Genomic DNA, 17,920 nt, shown 5'->3' with positions numbered 1-17,920 from the left:
AATTTTCAAAATCTAGAGCAGCTAACACAGCTGTGCAGTTGTTTGTGGGTTTCACTACAGTAGCAGCTGGGCATAAACTGTACAAAGGAAATAATTCTACTGCTTTGCAGGCAAGAATGTGATGAAAAGCATACTTTTATCTTGTTAGATGAAATAAGAAAACCACACTTTAAAAGCTTACTAAACGATCATCCCTTTAAAGAACAGTACCATTTTTAAGGTACTCTAGATAATTCAAGTCCTTCATCCCCCCACAACCATTACTGCCAGTCACAAATCATTGCCAAGTGAATTTCCAGTTCTTTTTGATGTTTCAAATGGCTTAGGAGTAACACCAACAATAATTCAAGTTGTTGAGAATATTTAATTTAGAATACGCAAACAAATCAGATTCAACTCCATAGCCTAACCTTTAGGAAAAATGAATTAAGGAATATGGCATGTCCTTTGTAATTTAATATTAGACATGATGGCAAAATGCCGGAAACAGACTCTGCAAGAAGGAAACAGAAGTCTTTGATAAGATATATTAAAGATTACCTAGGGACAAGTAATTTTACCTACATTTTCTATTATATGATAGCATATTTTTGTCTGCTAATCAGAGACTCAGAAAGATTTTTAATTATTATATGAAAAATGAATCATCATGAATGAATGAAATCAGGGAGTAAATGGCTCAGGAGCTGGATGGTTCTTTTAAATATTCTCATTATTTTGAATGATCTGGTATTTTTGTATGTGTGGAATTATGAATGTATTTTATATCTGGGCAGGAAAGTTTGATTATTAGATCATTGTCTGATACTCAATGTCAGGAACCTAACCTGAGTCAGAATGGTAAATATGTGTGTATGTGTGTGTGTGTGTGTGTGTGTGTGTGTGTGTGTGTGTGTGTGTGTGTGTGTGTGTGTGCGCGTGGGCACGTGTATGCCTGCAAATCTGTATTTAGAAGGAAGAATCTTATTTCTCTCAAGGTATATACTTAATTGTATTAGTTATACTACATTAATGATAAAGGTAATTAACATTTTGAGCCATATGTTTATGTTTCTATGATTGCATGAACAAACTAAAAAGTTATGTTTGGGGTATGATTTTTGTGGAAGGTCAGTAGAAAATATAAACATTTGGAATCTTGAGAAAGGTACAATGGCAATTATTTCAGTGTAGATCAGTTTTAGACAACACTTGAAAGGATATGTAATCCTATATGAAAATGCAACATTTATTTATTTTCCAAAGCTACACTATTCTATAAATTTGTAGGAAATTTAAATTATGGAAACAAAAAAGTAATGTGATTGTTTATTGCATACAGTTTTACACTTTAGTTTTGTCAAATCAAACTACCATTTATTTCTACTGTATAGGAAGGAAAACCCTAAATATTAGAGTTTGTGCCATATTTGACATTGGGAAAGTCTGTCTGTATCAATGTTTATTTCTTTTGTTTCTGCTTTCCTATTCATAGCTCTGTTTCTCATAGTATTCTAAGGACTTTTTCTTTCTCCCAATTTGGGCTTGAACATACCTCATGTTCTCTGTTTGTTAACAATAATCAGTCTACCATTTGAACCATGTCTCCAGCCCAGAAATTTTTATAGTTAATTGGAGATAGTATTCATGAATTTTCCTACTAGCCTGAAAAGCATTATCCCCCATGTCTCATCCTTCTTAATCACTAGCATTGTAGAGATGAGTCATGGACCCCAAGAGTCAATGACTTTTCATGTCTTATAGATTCCACATTTGTTATTAATTGTAATAACACACTACCACAGATTGGGTAGCATTAACACTGTAAATACATTGCCTCTGAGTTGGTGGAACTAAAACTCCAAGATCAGAGTTGGCTTCTTCAGAGTCCTCTTTCCTTGGAATATTCAAGGCCTTCTGATTTTCTTGGAGGAGACCAACTTAAATGCTACCTTTGAGATTCTGTTTCCAAATGCAGTCACTTTCTAAGGCAATGGATTTTTTATCTTTAGTGTGATTTCATTGGGACAGTATCCAACACATAACATATTCGTTAACGGATAGGAGAAAAGCTCTGATAGGAAATTATTTGGTTTGGGCATGGAAGTTATGGCATATTTTTTAAAAAATACCAAAAGAGGTAAAGGTTTTATTAGAGCTTGTAAAAAGAGTGTGAAATCTTGACCTTAGACATGCCAAATTCTTGCCCAGTCACACACTTAAATGCCTAGCAGTGCTGGAAGATTGAACCCAAAACTCTATACTTGTGAAACAGCATCTCTACTACTGCCATAACTGCAGAATGTAATTTGATTGCTTATTTTGAGGTAGTATCACTATGCCTGGGCCTGCTTGAACAAGCAAAACACATTGCACCCAGCAAATGGTTAGAGTTTCTGAAACTTTGTTTGTCTGTGCTTGCCTGGAACTGGAATTCTCTAATCTATGTTTTCCAGGCAGATAATATTACAGGTTTGAACCACTTTATCCAGTAAAAATATACAATTTCAAAATATCTTGATATTGCCTATATTTGTGCTTAACATATATAGCTAACCTTCATTTTCTCCCTCTTTTGTTTAGTACTCTGAGTTGAAAACATTGGCTTTCTTGATATACTTGGCTTCGTTTTCAATGGAATCCTATCAGAATCAAAAAAAGTCCTAAAAGTTTATGTTAAAAATCATGGAAAAGAAGGTTTCGGGTTGGAAAAAAAAACACTGATCCTTAAGTGATAAATGCAGTATATTTACAGGGTTAGTCAATGCTTTCTGAAGTATGAGAAGAGAAGGAAGGCAGAAATGTGAACGATGTCAGGTCTCTGTAGAAATTCTGTAGTTGTCACTTCATGTTATCTTCCTTCCTTAAAGCTTGCTTTATTAAAAGCCTCTGGGTGTATATTGGTTGGACTGATTGGTAACCTTACCTAGGAAATGAAGCTGGTTTTAGAAGGCAGATTGTGTGGTAAATAAAGGAATGATGAGAATGAGCACAGATATTGTCACAGAATGAGCTGACCAGTTTCAGCTTCCGAACAAAATAACAAAGCAAAGTTTCAAGTCTATTTATCCACATTGGAATATATATATAGAGAGAGAGAATACAGAATATATAGATATAAATAGATAGATATGTAGATAGATAGATAGATAGATAGATACATAGATACATAGATAGATAGATAGATAGGTAGATACATGTACATATACATATATATACATACATGAAAAAGTAAATCTCCAGTAGAATATAGAAAAACTTGGCATGACAAATATTAAACTATATCAAACTGATTGCAGGAAAGGTACAGTAAATATCAATAGTTTAGCATAGATTTTGCATACATTTTGTAAAGGCTGAACATTCTTTATTATAAACTTTACAAATATCCATGTTTTAAGGTTTTTTTTACTGTGAAAATACCATAAAGAGGGGTTACAATTACATGGGCAAGGTAATGAGTATATTTCTTATCAAGCATTGTTGCCTCCTCCTTTGTTTCCCCTTACCATCCCTACCTATCTCCCCTACCCCGCTCCCCACTCCTGTGCCAAAGTTGTAAAGTTCATTTTTCTACATAACGTCTTGTACATCTCACTGTTGCAATAGGTCCATCTGTATCCCTATTTAAACAATTTGTTTGTTCCCTTCCCCCCACACACACACAAATTATACCATCATCAAATACAATGGAAACAGGGTTACTTTTTTAAAAATATTGTAGTAAGAGCATCTACACAATGCTGGAAATTGGAATTACACAAAATATGCAACATGGTTAGGCACTGGTAGTTCAAGGATGTAATCTTAGCTAGTTAAGAGATTGAGATCCGAAGATCACAGTTCAAAGCCATCCTAAGTAGGAAACTTCATTAGATTCTCATCTCCAATTAACCACCAGGGGAAATGGAGTTCAGTTCAGATTGTATGTCAAGCTCTGGCCTAGAAAACAAAAGAACCATCCAGGTCCTGAGTTTAAGCCCTAGGACTAGCAGAAACAAAAACACAAAATACAATATGGAGTTAGATATTTTATAATGAAGCACATTTTAATATATTCTACATTGTTAGAAAGACTAGACTTCTGTGTTAGCTTAATAACCTACCATAATAATGATATTGTCCATTTATTAAGCAGCTTACTCAGATTTACAAGTTCGAAGATTTCAGGGTATGTTCAGTTGGTTTTATTGCTTTGGTGGCCTGTGACAAGACAATGTGAAAGTGGAGAGTATGTCAAAGAGAAAAGTTTTTGACTTAGAATGATTAAAGATAAAAGAAGATGAGAGTCTATGTTCTAATGGGTTTCACTCTGAAGAACTTAATCTCCAGAGGAAATATTCAGGTATTCTCAGGAAATGGTAAATCATTTTTCTTTAACACAGGTCTTTCTGGGGCATTCTAAATTCAAATGGCAACATCTTCACCAATGATGATGACTTGTCCAGGGGTGGAAGCAGCTAGATATTACTATAAATTCAAGTCAGATCTCAGCAGACAATATTATATGGAATTCCTATTAAAATATTTCCTTGCAGACTGCCTGGGTCTTTATACTACACGTGTTTGTATGTGTGTATGTGTGTATTTGAATAAATATATAGCAACTGTTGGCAATGAAGATGGATATGCGTTTCTTTTATCAAAGAAACAAACATATGAAATGGTAGCCTTTATATATAAAACCTTAATAGTAACAATAAAATTAATATTATTACTATTATTATTTTTTGATGGCTGTAGGGCTTGAACTCTGGGTCTGGGCATTGTCCCTAAGCTCTGCAGCTCAAGGCTAGCACTCTACTACTTGAGCAACAGTGCCACTTCACATTTTCTGAACCTTTAGTTGGAGATAAGGGTCTCACAGACTTTCCTGCCTGGACTGGCTTTGAACAGAGAACCTCAATTCTCAGCCTCCTTTGTAGCTAGGATTACAGATGTGAGCCACTGGCACCCGGCAGTAAAGTTATTTTGAAAAAGAAAAAAATCCCACAATTGTATACTGAAAAAAAAAATCACAATCTGGCAAGTGTATCTCTAATGTTGCTATGTCAAGTAACCATAGGCAGCAATCATTTTTAGATCTCACTATGCCCTGAACAATGCCAGATAATATTTCATTAATTTACTTTAATTTTTCATAACAAAGTTCATTATGAATGCCCAACAGCACAATTTTCTAGTGAACATAAAGAATTCTTCAACATATTTATTTCAACAAACAGCATTTTGTGCTTGGTTGGTTTGTTTTTGTTTTTCTTTTTGTTTTTAATTTTGCCAGCCCTGGGGGCTTGAAATCAGGGCCTGGGCACTCTCTCTAAACTTCTCTTGCTCTAGGCTAGCACACTACCAATTGAGCCACAGCACCACTTCCAGTTTTTCTGCTTACATCATACTGAGGAATCAAATCAAGTGTATCATGCATGCTAGGCCAGCATTCTACCACTAACCACATACCCAGTCATTGGGTCCTGGTATATTTCCCCTTCTAGATTAATAGAAACATTCCAGGTTCCGAACTTGAAGCTGATCCTTGCCATCCAACAACATCACATTCTTGTGAATAGCACTAGCTGGCCTCATGAGCATAGCAGCCACCTGGAGCTCAGCTATCTGATGGCCTTGGCCTCCAACAATGCAATCATTTCTGTGCACAGACTGAAAACTGTTATAGGAAATTTTGATTTATTCCATCCTATTCTCAGCTAGTTGCCATTCTCAGCTTTGTATGTTTTAAATTCTGTTAGACATTTATTACTCTTTCCTGCCATTCTCAAAAGTAACATATATGTTTTACTTTAAAGTTCATCAAACATGCAAAAATGTTAATGTAGTTGCTATCCAACAGTGGCTCATGTTTTAAAAACCTAGCTACTTTAGAGGTCAAAAAGTGAGGATTCAGGTTTAAATCATCCCATGCAGAAAAATCTGAGATATTTCTCCAATTAAGAAACCAAAATCGAGAAGTGGAGATGTGGCTCAAGTGGTAGTGTCAGCTTTGAGCAAAAAGACTAAGCAAGAATAATAGGTCGACTTCTAACTCCATTATTTACTCATGGAACACACACACACACACACACACACACACACACAGAGTCAACATTCTCCTAGACTCCCCTTCTTGAACAATATTCAATGCCATTAACTGAATGCAAGTTTTCTCCAAATTCTTATAGTAGGGATTAAACTACATTTGTATTTATGATAATGTATTTTTTGTTTTGCAATTTTTTGTACTAATGTGAGAGAACAGTGTTTTGTGAAGACTAAACAGAAATCAATGTGTTGGTAAATAGGTAGGTGACAAGTAGACTGAAAGATTCAGATAATACCACTTGAAATTTTATTTCTCCAAATTTAAATATATATACATATGTATGTATTTATAATTTCTGCCAAGATTTTGTTTCCATTAACAATGATCTATTTGTTCCATTACATAAATTTAACATATTGTGTGCTTCATAGTAGATTAATATTTTTAGAATTTCTTTCACTTGGAGACCAGGTTCTGCAGTGTAGACCAAGCTTTCCTCAACTCCTTATTCTCCTGAGTATTGGCTGGCATTACCATGTGGTTGCATATTACCATGTCCAGCTATATTGTTTACATTTTGTCCAGTAGAATATTACTGTGAACAGCTTTAAGCCATATATCTTCATAAGTATGAATGGATTTCTTGCAGAAAATATAATAAATAAAGTTACTGAGTGAAGCCAATTATGGTAGGCATGCCTGTAATCCCAGCACCCAGGAGGATTGTAAGTTTAAGAGCAGTCTGAGCTACACAGCAAGTCCCTTTTAAAACAAAAAAAACAACAACTGGTGAACTTGGAAGAGGGAAAGTATTATTAAGTGGGATGATAGGAACATACAAAATTTAGTGTGTGTGTGTGTGTGTGTGTGTGTGTGTGTGTGTGTGTGTGTGTGTGTGTGTGCTTGTGTTGGTCCTAGGGCTTGAACTAAGGGTCTGGGCACTGTTCCTGAGGTTTATGCTAAGTCTAGCACTCTACCACTTGAACCAAACTCCACCTCAAGCTTTTTTAGAGCTCATTGGAGATGAGTCTGCTCCAGTTTCCTGTTCAGGCTTAGAACCTTTTGTAAGTAAGATTACAGGAGTGAGTCTGTAGTAGTTGTTGTATTACTGTTAAGTAATATAGTAAACATCATGCCAGTTTATACTCCTTCCAGCAGTGTTTGAGTGTTGAACACACACCTAAAATAAAACCCGCTCCATGTTTGATGACATCCAGATCTCATAATCCCTTGATATAAGTATTGTTATGCTCACTTTACCTGTGAAGAATTTGAGATCCAGAGAGTTTAGTTAATTTTGAGTCCCCAGCTAGTATACAGTGGAGCCTGTATTCAAGCCCAACTAGGTCTGTTTATTTCAGAAAACATAGAGTCATCATGTGTTCTAGTCAACATGTGTTCTAGCAAGTACTGCTCATTGCAAGTACAGTTCTGTTCCTGACAGATTACCTTTCTCTCTCTTTAACTGTTTGCACCCCCTTTCATAAGCTAGGGAAAGCACAAGTGATGAGAAGAGCCATTTTTTGAAGGGGAAATTGATGATGGGGTTTGAACTTGGTATCACATACATATTAGTCTGATCTTCCATTTGGGTTATGCCTCCAGCACTATATTTCTGTTTTTTCTTTTGTATTATTATTATTATCAAGGTGAGTTACACAGAGGTTACAGTCATATAAGTCAGGTCAGGATACATTTCTTTTTTGAAATGTCACTCCTTCCCTTGCTCTCTCAATTTTTCTCTCTCACTGGTTTGGTTTTATTAACTTCCTCCTCCTCCTCCTCCTCCTCCTCCTGCCCAGGGAGGAAGGCTTTTATGCTAGACCTCCAAGTTGAACAAAGAATAATTCTTCTACCTCAGACTACATGTCCAGGCTATACATACCAAAGAAAGCTAAGGACAAGAGATTAGTCTGACTTGGGAACAATGCAGATCACAAACATGAATTCCATGTAAACAGAAATGAAAAAAATTTTTTCTTTATTTATATAATACAATAAAAAGCACTACTTTTCTCATTATCACTTAATTGTGGTTATATGTACTTAGTACTAGCTTCTTGAAAGTCCTAAAAAAAACACTTTGACATGAACTCAGAAGTTCTGTTAGTATCAGCTTGAGATTTTTATGAAAAAACCTTTTTTAATTTTTATATTTCTAAAAATCAATTTTATTATAAAGATGCTGTACATAGGGGTTACATTTACATGATTAAGTAACACTTCTCATTGAACATTGGTACCTACTCCAGTGTTTTTCACCCTCTGTCCCTTCCCTCCACTCCCCCCCTTACATTGTAAAGTTAATTTCTGCCATAGTGTACTGTGAGTATCATTGTTGCAATGGGTCACCTTTTGTACTTCTTTCAGCATTTTGTTATTTCCCTTCCCTTCTCCCAATCAGATAAAGGCATATACAGGACTTTTCACACACTAGGGCTTTTCACACACTGAGCTATGCTACACAGAATGCTTGAGACTAAAGGTGAGGTAAATGATGTCATCATCCCATTCATCTACATCTCTTGCTAACATATGCATATACTGTGGTGTTGACATGCTTATTTTGTGTATGAGAGCTTTGAGTATGGGGCGTGAATTCAGGACCTAAATACTGTCCCTTAGCTTTTGTATGTGATGCTAGCACTCTACCAGTTGAAGCACAGCTCAGCTTTCTTTTAATTTAATCTTACAGGAGGTAAGAGTCTTTTTTGCTCAGTTGTCTTTGAACTGAGTTCCTCATATCTCAGCGTTCTGAGTAGCTAGTTTTACAGGCCTGAGCTTCCAGTGCCTAGCTTTTCATTACTTCTTTCACAAGCTACATGCTCACACACATTTCATTCAAAAATCTCAGTTTAACCCCTGCTTTCACTATATTTGATGTCGGTATAATTTGTGGAGGAGATGGGGAAAAACAAGTCGTTTAAGAATACAGGTGGAGCCGGGCGCTGGTGGCTCACGCCTGTAATACTAGCTACTCAGGAGGCTGAGATCTGAGGATCACGGTTCAAAGCCAGCCCGGGCAGGAGAGACAGTGAGACTCCTATCTCCAATAAACCACCAGAAAACCACTTCCAATAAACCACCAGAAAACCAGAAGTGGCGCTGTAGCTCAAGTGGTAGAGCGCTCACCTTGAGCTGAAGAGCTGAGGGACAGCGCCCAGGCCCAGAGTTCAAGCCCCACGACCGACAAAAAAAAAAAAAAAAAAGAATACAGGTGGACCTGTTGCTACAATGAAAAGTACAAGTTGTCATGTCGAAAATGAACTTTACAACTTTGGTGCGGGGGGGGGGGATTGGGGGAGCAAGGGGAGACTGGGAAGTCATATGAAGGGTAAACAAAGGAGGAGGCTGCAATGCTTGATAAGAAATGTACTCATTATCTTGCCCATGTAATTGTAACCCCTCTGTACAATATGTGCACAAAAAATAAAAACAAAAAACCAAAAATCTCACTATTCAGGCTGACTGACAAGTTGTGAGGAAAGATGGTTGAATGAATAAGTTACCAAATAGGCCTCTAGCCCTATTAACATCATTCTAGTCAGTGACTTAGCTTTCAGTGAGTGAGTACATATTTCCACTTTCACTCTTCCTTTTTTAACTGGAACTCAGTGAAATGTTTTTGATGCATCTTTTAAATGTTATCTCCCAAACAGAAGATACTATTTGAATGTATTTGATAATATTTTAGATGCGGGTGGTCTTGTGTGTCTGGATGTCTGTGGGCAGAGGCCATCCTGCTGGGCTTCAGGCCCAGAGCTGATGCTTCCTATCTGCTGGTTGCAGAGAGGAAGGTTTTCTTCCTGGCCAGTCTTTGAATTGAGATCCTTTCATTTTAGATTTCTAAGTATCTAGGATAAAAAGCATGAACCACCACCAACTGGCTTGTTTTAGAAGCATTAATTGCTTTTCATTCATCCCTTTTTTTCCTTGAAGTTTGATCTAGACAGGCTGCTTGTGCCTCATGATAAGGTGATTTGAATAATACCCTTTGCCTCTGGCATTTCTGAAACTAATTTCCTCAGTTCCAGGCTAATGAATTTGTTCTAAAGCCAATAGCATTTTCCTTCTGAGATGTTAGGTAGCTTAATTAAATCTCTTATCCTTTGCTTTGGCAATGCAATCAGGATGTTTCTGTAAAACCCTACTTCTTGAGAGTATTATAGTTAGAAGGTATCATGTGTACACTTTCATATACTCTCTAGTTTTATAAACTTATGTTACAAGATTGGGTGGAAGAATGATGACTGTTGAATTAATTTCATAACCACTCTAGAGTTTTTAAGCCTTAATGGTAATTAACTCAAAGGGGGATTAAAAATATTCAGAGTAGTGGAATGTGGCTACTATTCATTTCATGTATGTGGATAGATGATAAGAATTCTTGTGATTAATAAAATAAATCTTCAAATTTCTAGTGGTACACTGCTATGTTAACTGGGAGGAGACAGTGGTGATGCCAGGACTTTGAAAACTGGTAATGAAGCAAAATATCCGGGAGAGCATTTGCTAAGGATATAATTCCAAGGCTAATACTAAATATATTGAACTAGAATGCTAAATGATGAATGACAGCACCAAAATTTATTTGTTGGCTTCTTTGTTTTGCGAAGTCCTTGGATTTGGACCTGGGGCCTGAGTGCTGTCCCTTAGTTTTTTCCTCAAGGCTAGTGCTCTACCAGCTGAATCACAGCTTCATGTCCATATTTTTGGTGTTTAATTGGAGATCAGTCTTACCAAATTTCCTTTGGGCTTGCTTCAAACCTGAATCTCAGATATCAGCCTCCTGAGTAACTAGGATTCCAGTTATGAGACACCAGAGACCCATATGTTTGACTACTTTGGTTCCAGTGGGTCACGTCAGATTTAAACTAAAATCATAACTTTTCTTCTTGTAACCTGCAGCATCCAATAAATATCTAATTTATTTCTATCTTCATTTCTGATTTCTCTTTTCTTCATTGTACCCTTCCATTCTTATTTCACAAGCAAGCATGTCAGTGCTGTTTTCCTTTTCTGAAGCAAGTCAGGTCCATTCCCATCAATGGGGGATGTACTTACTGTTCTTACTGCCTGGAAAACCTGCTCCTAGGGCTGGGAAGGTGGCTCAGTGGTAGAGCACTTGCCTTGCATGCATGAGGCCCTGGGTTCAATTCCTCAGCACCACATGAGCAAAAAGAAAAAAGCTGGAAGTGGCGCTGTGTCTCAAGTGGTAGAGCCTTGAGCTGAAGAGCTGAGGGACAGCGCCCAGGCCCAGAGATCAGGCCCCACGAACGGACCCAAAAAAAGAAATAAAGAAAGAAAACTTGCTCCTAGATAATTGCCTGGATGATGGCTCTCATATCAACTATCTCCTCTTTAGGGATGTCTCTCCCCATCCCCAATGTGAAGTTGTTGCCACAAAACCACCAATTTCGTGTCTCTGATTTACAGAAAGTATCATTATGATTTCTGGTTTTCTTTTAAGCATGAAATTGGTGAGGAGAGAGCCATATTCACTTCTGTTTCTCCAATACCTGTAATAGTGCCTAGTCCTTAGTGCTCAGGAGCCTTACATGGAGATTAGCCTTCTCCAGCTCAATTAATCATAGCTTCTGGTCAGGACAGCTTCTCAAGCTGAAGTCTGGTGGCTAGTAATCATTCCCTCTTATTCTTTGTGCCATTTGGTGGTGTTGAGTCTACTTCAGGGAAAAATCAGTGTTTGACACTTATTTGCTGCTATGGCAAAGGTGACTGTGACATCATAGAAGTTATGGCTATTGTTTTGTAAAGCTGTGTGAGGACACCCAACCCCACACAATTTCCCCAATATATGTGTCTCCTTTGCTCAGGAGTGCATTCAACAATTCAGCAACCAAACTGTCACCCAGTTCCTGATACACTCAGAGTATGTTTCCATTTCCTTTTAAAAAGAAAAAAGAAAAATTAAAGACATGCCTTTGATGACTTTCATTGAATTACTAAAACAGAGTAAATTTATGTATTTGTAAATCTTTGCCCATCTCTCTTGAGCCCTTGCTATATTTCTATGTGTTTGCAGCTTGGGAAGGGAAATAAGGTTTAATTCAGTATTGTCAGATACTATAGTTCAGAAGGCTCTTTTTAGACCCTTTTGGAGGGAATGCCAACTTTCCATCTTATGTTCTACAGATGGCCATCTTGGTACAGGAACTGAATAGACTGTCATAACATAAGAGGCTTGTCCTGATTTCTACTGACTTTCCTCTGGGGTCAGGGAGTGTGATCCCACTGCATATGTGTCTCTTTGTTACACTGAAAGGCCCAGGCCTCCTCAGAAAATCTAAGGCCAAGGGGGTAAGAGAGATTAAAACTCAGAACCCAGCTTCCCATATCATTGGGATTACAGGATTGAGTCTCATGGCCTCAACTTATAGCTGCTTTTATATACATACTGTAGTCAGTTTCATTATATTCACTTCCTAGACAGATATATACAAATATATGTATATAATTATTCATCTATTTTTAATCAATGTTATATCTAGAAATGCACAAATATATATTCATATAATTATAATCAAATTATATCCCTACTATCCCCAATAATATTTTACATTAATGTTTTGTGAAAAAAATACTAGACTAAAAATTTAAATGCCTTTGTAGTTTGAAAAATCATATTCAATCTTATATATTATATAATATACTATATATAACATAAAGAATATAACACATATTAACATATAACTAATTTAATTGTGGTTTCTTTTCTTCCTGATTTTGTGTTTTTTCATCTATGTAAACTTTCTTTCTTCTATTGATGATGGCTTTTACTTTCCAGTATACATATTTTCTATATATTTTGTCAAATATTTTCATTTGTCAAATATTTTATATTACTGGAGTCAAATTTTTCTTCCATATTTACCCAAAGCACAATGAAGATGTATACAGATTTAAACTCACTGTTGGAAGAGCATCCCACAGACCACTATAAGTATTGTGGCATTTGTCACAATTGACAGAATAGATTTTTAGGACATCTGATCTGCTATGTCCTAGACCTTTTGTAGCCACCTTATCACCCCATGCAGTCATGACCTGCTTCATTGCCACTCCCTGTACATTTAACAGTTCCCATTATATGCAGTAGGCTGTCTTGTACAGCCCCCTGTCACTCTCTGTTCCCCCCCCCAGAACATGTATGCACGATGTTTCAGATTGTAGGTTTAAAAAGAAACATATTTAGGATTCATGAATTTTAGAATATATCAAAAACATTGACATTTTAATAAAGTTAGAAAAATAAATAGAATGAACCTTTTACAACAATCAGGACAAAAAGAAAAATAAAGATTTTCCCAGGAAGAGGGAAAGGAATCTCTAAATCTAGATTGGCCTCTAAGTTGCCTTCAGCAGAAATTCTGCCTCGGAGTCCTCAAAGGGATCTACTTCCTCATTAAAGACAGGATTTTCTTCCTGAGTCCAGAGAGGGACAGATTCTAATTTCTCAATTGGAAATTGGATCCCCTGCAGGAGGACAGATTGGTCTGGGTATTCTTTGAGGAAAGATTCCTTTTCTTCAACTGAATCTAGATTTTGGACCTCACTTATTGGTTTCACTGAACATAGACTGTGGTCATTTTCCATTAGCACACATTTACCCTGCACACCAAGAAGTGTTCTTTTTGACTGGTTTGGAGCTGATCTAGCTGGATTGTGAACATCAATGGAAGACATTCTGGATCGTCTTCTTCCTTGGTGCAGGTACACCTGCATCACATGTGGGATGTCCATAGGACTCAAAACCTGCTTGGGCCTTTCTACAAATTAAAAAAAAAAAACTCTATGTTCACATGCTTTCTGGAGATTAGTGATGGCTTCTGATCTCCATCAGTCCCCATAGACTACATCACTGAAGGTTATTTATCTGTAGTTCTGCAGGAGCTGCTCTATGTTGATGCAAACCTGAGAATGGAAATAGGTACAAGATTCTTAAAGTAGACTCTAGAAGTTAAGGTGTGACTAAACTTCCATGAGGATCTAATGGGGGAAGCTGTAGAACTTGAGTTTGGACTGCTGAACACTGATGGGAAGGTAGGGTATTTCTGAATGTATACTTCCAAGTTCTTTCAAAAAGAGAACATATTACCGGCAAAGAATATCCATAAAAGGACATTTTGCCAAGCTGGAGAGTACTAAGGGCTGTTGGCCAATCAGGCCCATCTCTAGAGACCCAGGTTCCATTCCTACTCACAAGCTCTGAGGCATTGAAACAAGGACTTCTTCCTCTTTTTCTTGGTCTCATGGGTCATGTGTTCCTCCAGCTGGTCCAGAAGAATATGTAAGTGGAAGAGCAGGTCTGAAGAGGGCATGTTGAGCTTGACATACTGTGTAAGTTCTTTTAGGGTGCAATGGTTCTTGGGTTCATAGAAATCATCAGGGTAGAAGTCCATCCACATAAGGAGGATGGAATAAACGATGCTGTGGGCAGTTTGGTGACAAGGAAAATGAAATTCCACCCTCCTCATCCTGAGCCTTGTACTAGAGCTTCTTTCTGCAGGACTTGCAGGTTGGGAAGTGGGAAGAGACTTCTGCAAGCAGGATGGTCCTCAAAATATCACTTCTAGAAATTTCTTAAATATAATTCTCTAAAATTCTCCCTGTGATAGGAAGAGAAAGTTGTTTCCCCACTGAATCTGACTTGCTATACACAGCCCTCCCTGTCTTCCATGAGAGTCCCAAACCACAACCACATCCACAACTGTGTAATCTGCTATGCACTGAAGTGCCAAGACTCAACCCCTTGGTGAAAATCACAACTTGTGTGCAAAGAAGAAAGTTGCTTTGATTCGGAAACCTCAAAGATACCCAGTTTTCAAGGACAGAACTTCTTTTTGTGCCAACATCCACTTACTTCTTCACTTGTTCATCTTCCAGTTATGGTAGTAGGATCTGTACCAATGGAAGGAGAGAAGGAAGTTAACTCTATGCTTCTCCTTTTCTGAACTAACAGGACACACATGGGACTGGCTAAGACCCACATGGTAATGTAAACATGACAGACAAAAAGTGGAGATATGTTTACACAATTTCATGCAAATTCTGTGAGGATGCTTATATGCATCTGTCCAAATAAATGCACAATGACTCATGCCTCTAATTCTACTAATCACAGTTTGAACGCAGTCTAGTTTGTAAAATTCCAAAGACACTAATCTTCAATTAACCAGCCAAAGGCCAGAACTGGACCTGGGGCTCAAATGGTAGAGTGTTACAAATGGGACAGCACTCAAGCCCCCAATTCAAGTTTCAGTTGCATCCTTTCTTCTGTCTATATTCCTTCAAAGGCCTCCAAGATAGTGATTTTCTAGGTGAGGGTGGACGTTGGATGCCACGGGCTCATTCCTTTAATGCTGGTCTCTCAGCAAGCAAATTGCTAAGGCTCCACTAGCTTCTGAGGCAAATGAAATGCTCTGGCAGCCCAGTCCTAAGGAATTAGCCAGAGAGTGTACTTCTTCGTCTCTAGCCAAGCTCCTTGATCAGACTCCAGTGAAACAGTCTCAGAAAGGTGCCAAGTATACCAATACTCTGCCAGGGGGTCTCATCAACCCTGAGTTTGAAAGAGGAACACTCACTTTTTTTTGTTGGTTGTGGGGCTTGAACTCTGGGCTTGGGTGATATCCTTTAGCTCTTCAGTTAAAGGCTATCATTCACCCACTTGAGCCACAGCGCCACTTCCGGTTTTCTAGTCGTTTATTGGACATAAGAGTCTCATGGACTTTCCTGTCAAGGCTGGCTTTGAACTACGGTCCTCAGATCTCAGCCTCCTGAGTAGCTAGGATTACAGGCATGATCCACTGGCACCTGGCTTAGGAACATTCACTTTTTAAACAGAATATCCAGCAACTGCTCCATTGTCCCCCACTCTCTATAGTGGTAGAGGAAGTTTCCAACATAGAAGGGATCACCTTTCTGGTAGTCAGGGACCAGGTCCATTACCAGCATTTCCAGCAAGCCTGAGTCCAGGATCCATATGTTATAAGGCACATTCAGGGTTTGGGCTGATTCATTGTCACACTGAGGTGGTAAAAAGAATGGATCTTTGAAATGTGAAAGTGGGAGTACCCTTCAAATTGAGTAATTGTAATAGAGTGGATTGAAAAGTACACAGTAAATATTTTCTCAGTATACACATATAAAAGCACACAAGAAGAAGTTTCTAATGTGGGCTGGATGAGATTAGATAGGTTTCCTGTTATAGTTATACTTGCCTGAGTTGCCTTATGATTCCCTTGGTTTCTTCTTATAAAAAAGGCCTGAGACATTGGATTCGTGATTTGGCACTGATCCAAAGTCTGCAGCATTGAGTGAGGCACTCATACCTCTCATGCCTGAGAGCTGAGTCTCTTGAACTTTGAAAACAACACAAGAACATCTTTCTTGTTCCTGCACCACAGGCCAAGTGAGCTGGCTTGAGCTGAATGTCAGTTACAGTTGCTTGGCTCTCATAGTTCTATATTCTATTCCATTGTGAGGTAGGTAGTGTCATTTCTCAGAGCCCAATGATCTAAGCTGTTTGGTCACATAAGACCATCCCAAAGACAAACTGGAGACTGAAATCTCCCCTCTCACATCACTATATCCACATGTGGACATTGTCAATTCCCAACATCCTCAGCTAAGCCTAGATACAGGCATGGTCTCAGCCTCAAGGAGCCCTTCCTAGGTCAGATCCAAGCCTTATTTGTCACTATTTCTCTCATAATGCACAAATCATTTTGGGTCTCATGGCCCTCTCAGCCTGTCATGTGCTTCTTGCATCTATTTTTGACATCTACTTCCTAGGACATTGTAAGGTTTTTGTTTCCTAATCTGTTTGCTCTTGATGCCCCTGTGTGCTGTCATCTGGGAAAAAGGCAAGTACTTAGAGGTGGGAAAATCAAACAAGTATTGAAAAACAAACATTACACATATAGTCAGACATTTTTACAAGTGTTCATTCTTGTAAGATAAAAGACTATTTTTGATAATTTTGTCATATTTTATGACAGAGGGGAAGGGGAGAAGGGAAGAGGTGCTGCATTGTCTTCTCATAATTCAATGATTATTATTTAAAAATACTATAGTTGAAGGAATGTACTATTTAAAGATAAAAGCTGTGCTCCTGTTCTTTTTATAAGCTAGTCATTTATAAAGTATTCCTCACTAAAGTCTTGTCATCTGTGTCCCATGAACTATCCTCCTCCTTCAAAATAATCAAGGAAAACCTTCACAAATAAGTGGACTGTTGTCCAACCCCTGGATAAGAATTTAAGGTACAACATTGCCTGCAATTTTGTTTGTGTACATGTGTGTGAGAGTGTGTGTGTATGTGGGTGAATGTGTGTCTGTGCATATGTGTGTTTTAGGGCTTGTTCTCAGGGGCTATATGACAATCCCGAGTGTTTTTTCCTTGCGTGTAGTGCCCTACCAATTGTGCTACAGTTTCACTGCAAGTTTTCTGTACTGAACTGGAGAGGAGAGACTCATAAAATTCCCTGTTCAGGCTGTCTGAAGTAAATCTCAGGTCTCAACCTCCTGTTAGCTAGAGTGATAATTATGTGCTTCCAGATCCTAGTAAGAAAGCATTGTTATTGGAGGCAGTGGGGTTGCAAGTTTCAGTCCACCTTCACCACACTCTATATTATTAAACAGCAACAATAAAACCCTATATCAAAATACAATAATAAGAGGTAATTAGAATAAAATTTAGTGATATAGTCTGCTGGCATCACTTTCAGGCACCCTTGGTCTTAATGTTTAGCATCACAAAACCAAACAAAATGAGATAATTACAGTAGACTCAACGAATTTTAATTCCATCTTAAAATAATTTCAAAACATTATAAGAAACAAGAAAGCATTCATACTTATAAGGAGAATGTAAAAAAGATAAAA

General features: G+C 37.7%; 1 long non-coding RNA gene across 2 annotated transcripts; it reads right to left on the bottom strand.

The window, feature by feature from the left end:
- Positions 1-4,116: 4,116 nt before the first annotated feature.
- On the bottom strand, positions 4,117-16,424 carry LOC138837063 (uncharacterized). 2 transcript variants are annotated; one of them, XR_011375156.1, is made up of 3 exons: positions 16,255-16,424; positions 14,238-14,935; positions 4,117-4,182 (listed from the first exon to the last, which is right to left on the bottom strand). It is a non-coding gene; the product is annotated as an uncharacterized lncRNA (long non-coding RNA). The 2 variants fall into 2 exon arrangements; XR_011375155.1 differs by lacking the exon at positions 4,117-4,182 and adding an exon at positions 13,204-13,948.
- Between the last annotated feature and the right edge of the window lie 1,496 nt (positions 16,425-17,920).

This window comes from Dipodomys merriami, unplaced genomic scaffold (genome assembly GCF_024711535.1).
Source record: "Dipodomys merriami isolate MVZ:Mamm:240054 unplaced genomic scaffold, mDipMer1.0.p SCAF_260, whole genome shotgun sequence".
Taxonomy (NCBI): Eukaryota; Metazoa; Chordata; class Mammalia; order Rodentia; family Heteromyidae; genus Dipodomys; species Dipodomys merriami.
Note: the sequence above shows the minus strand (reverse complement) of the source record. Positions and strands in the feature narration are given on the sequence as shown.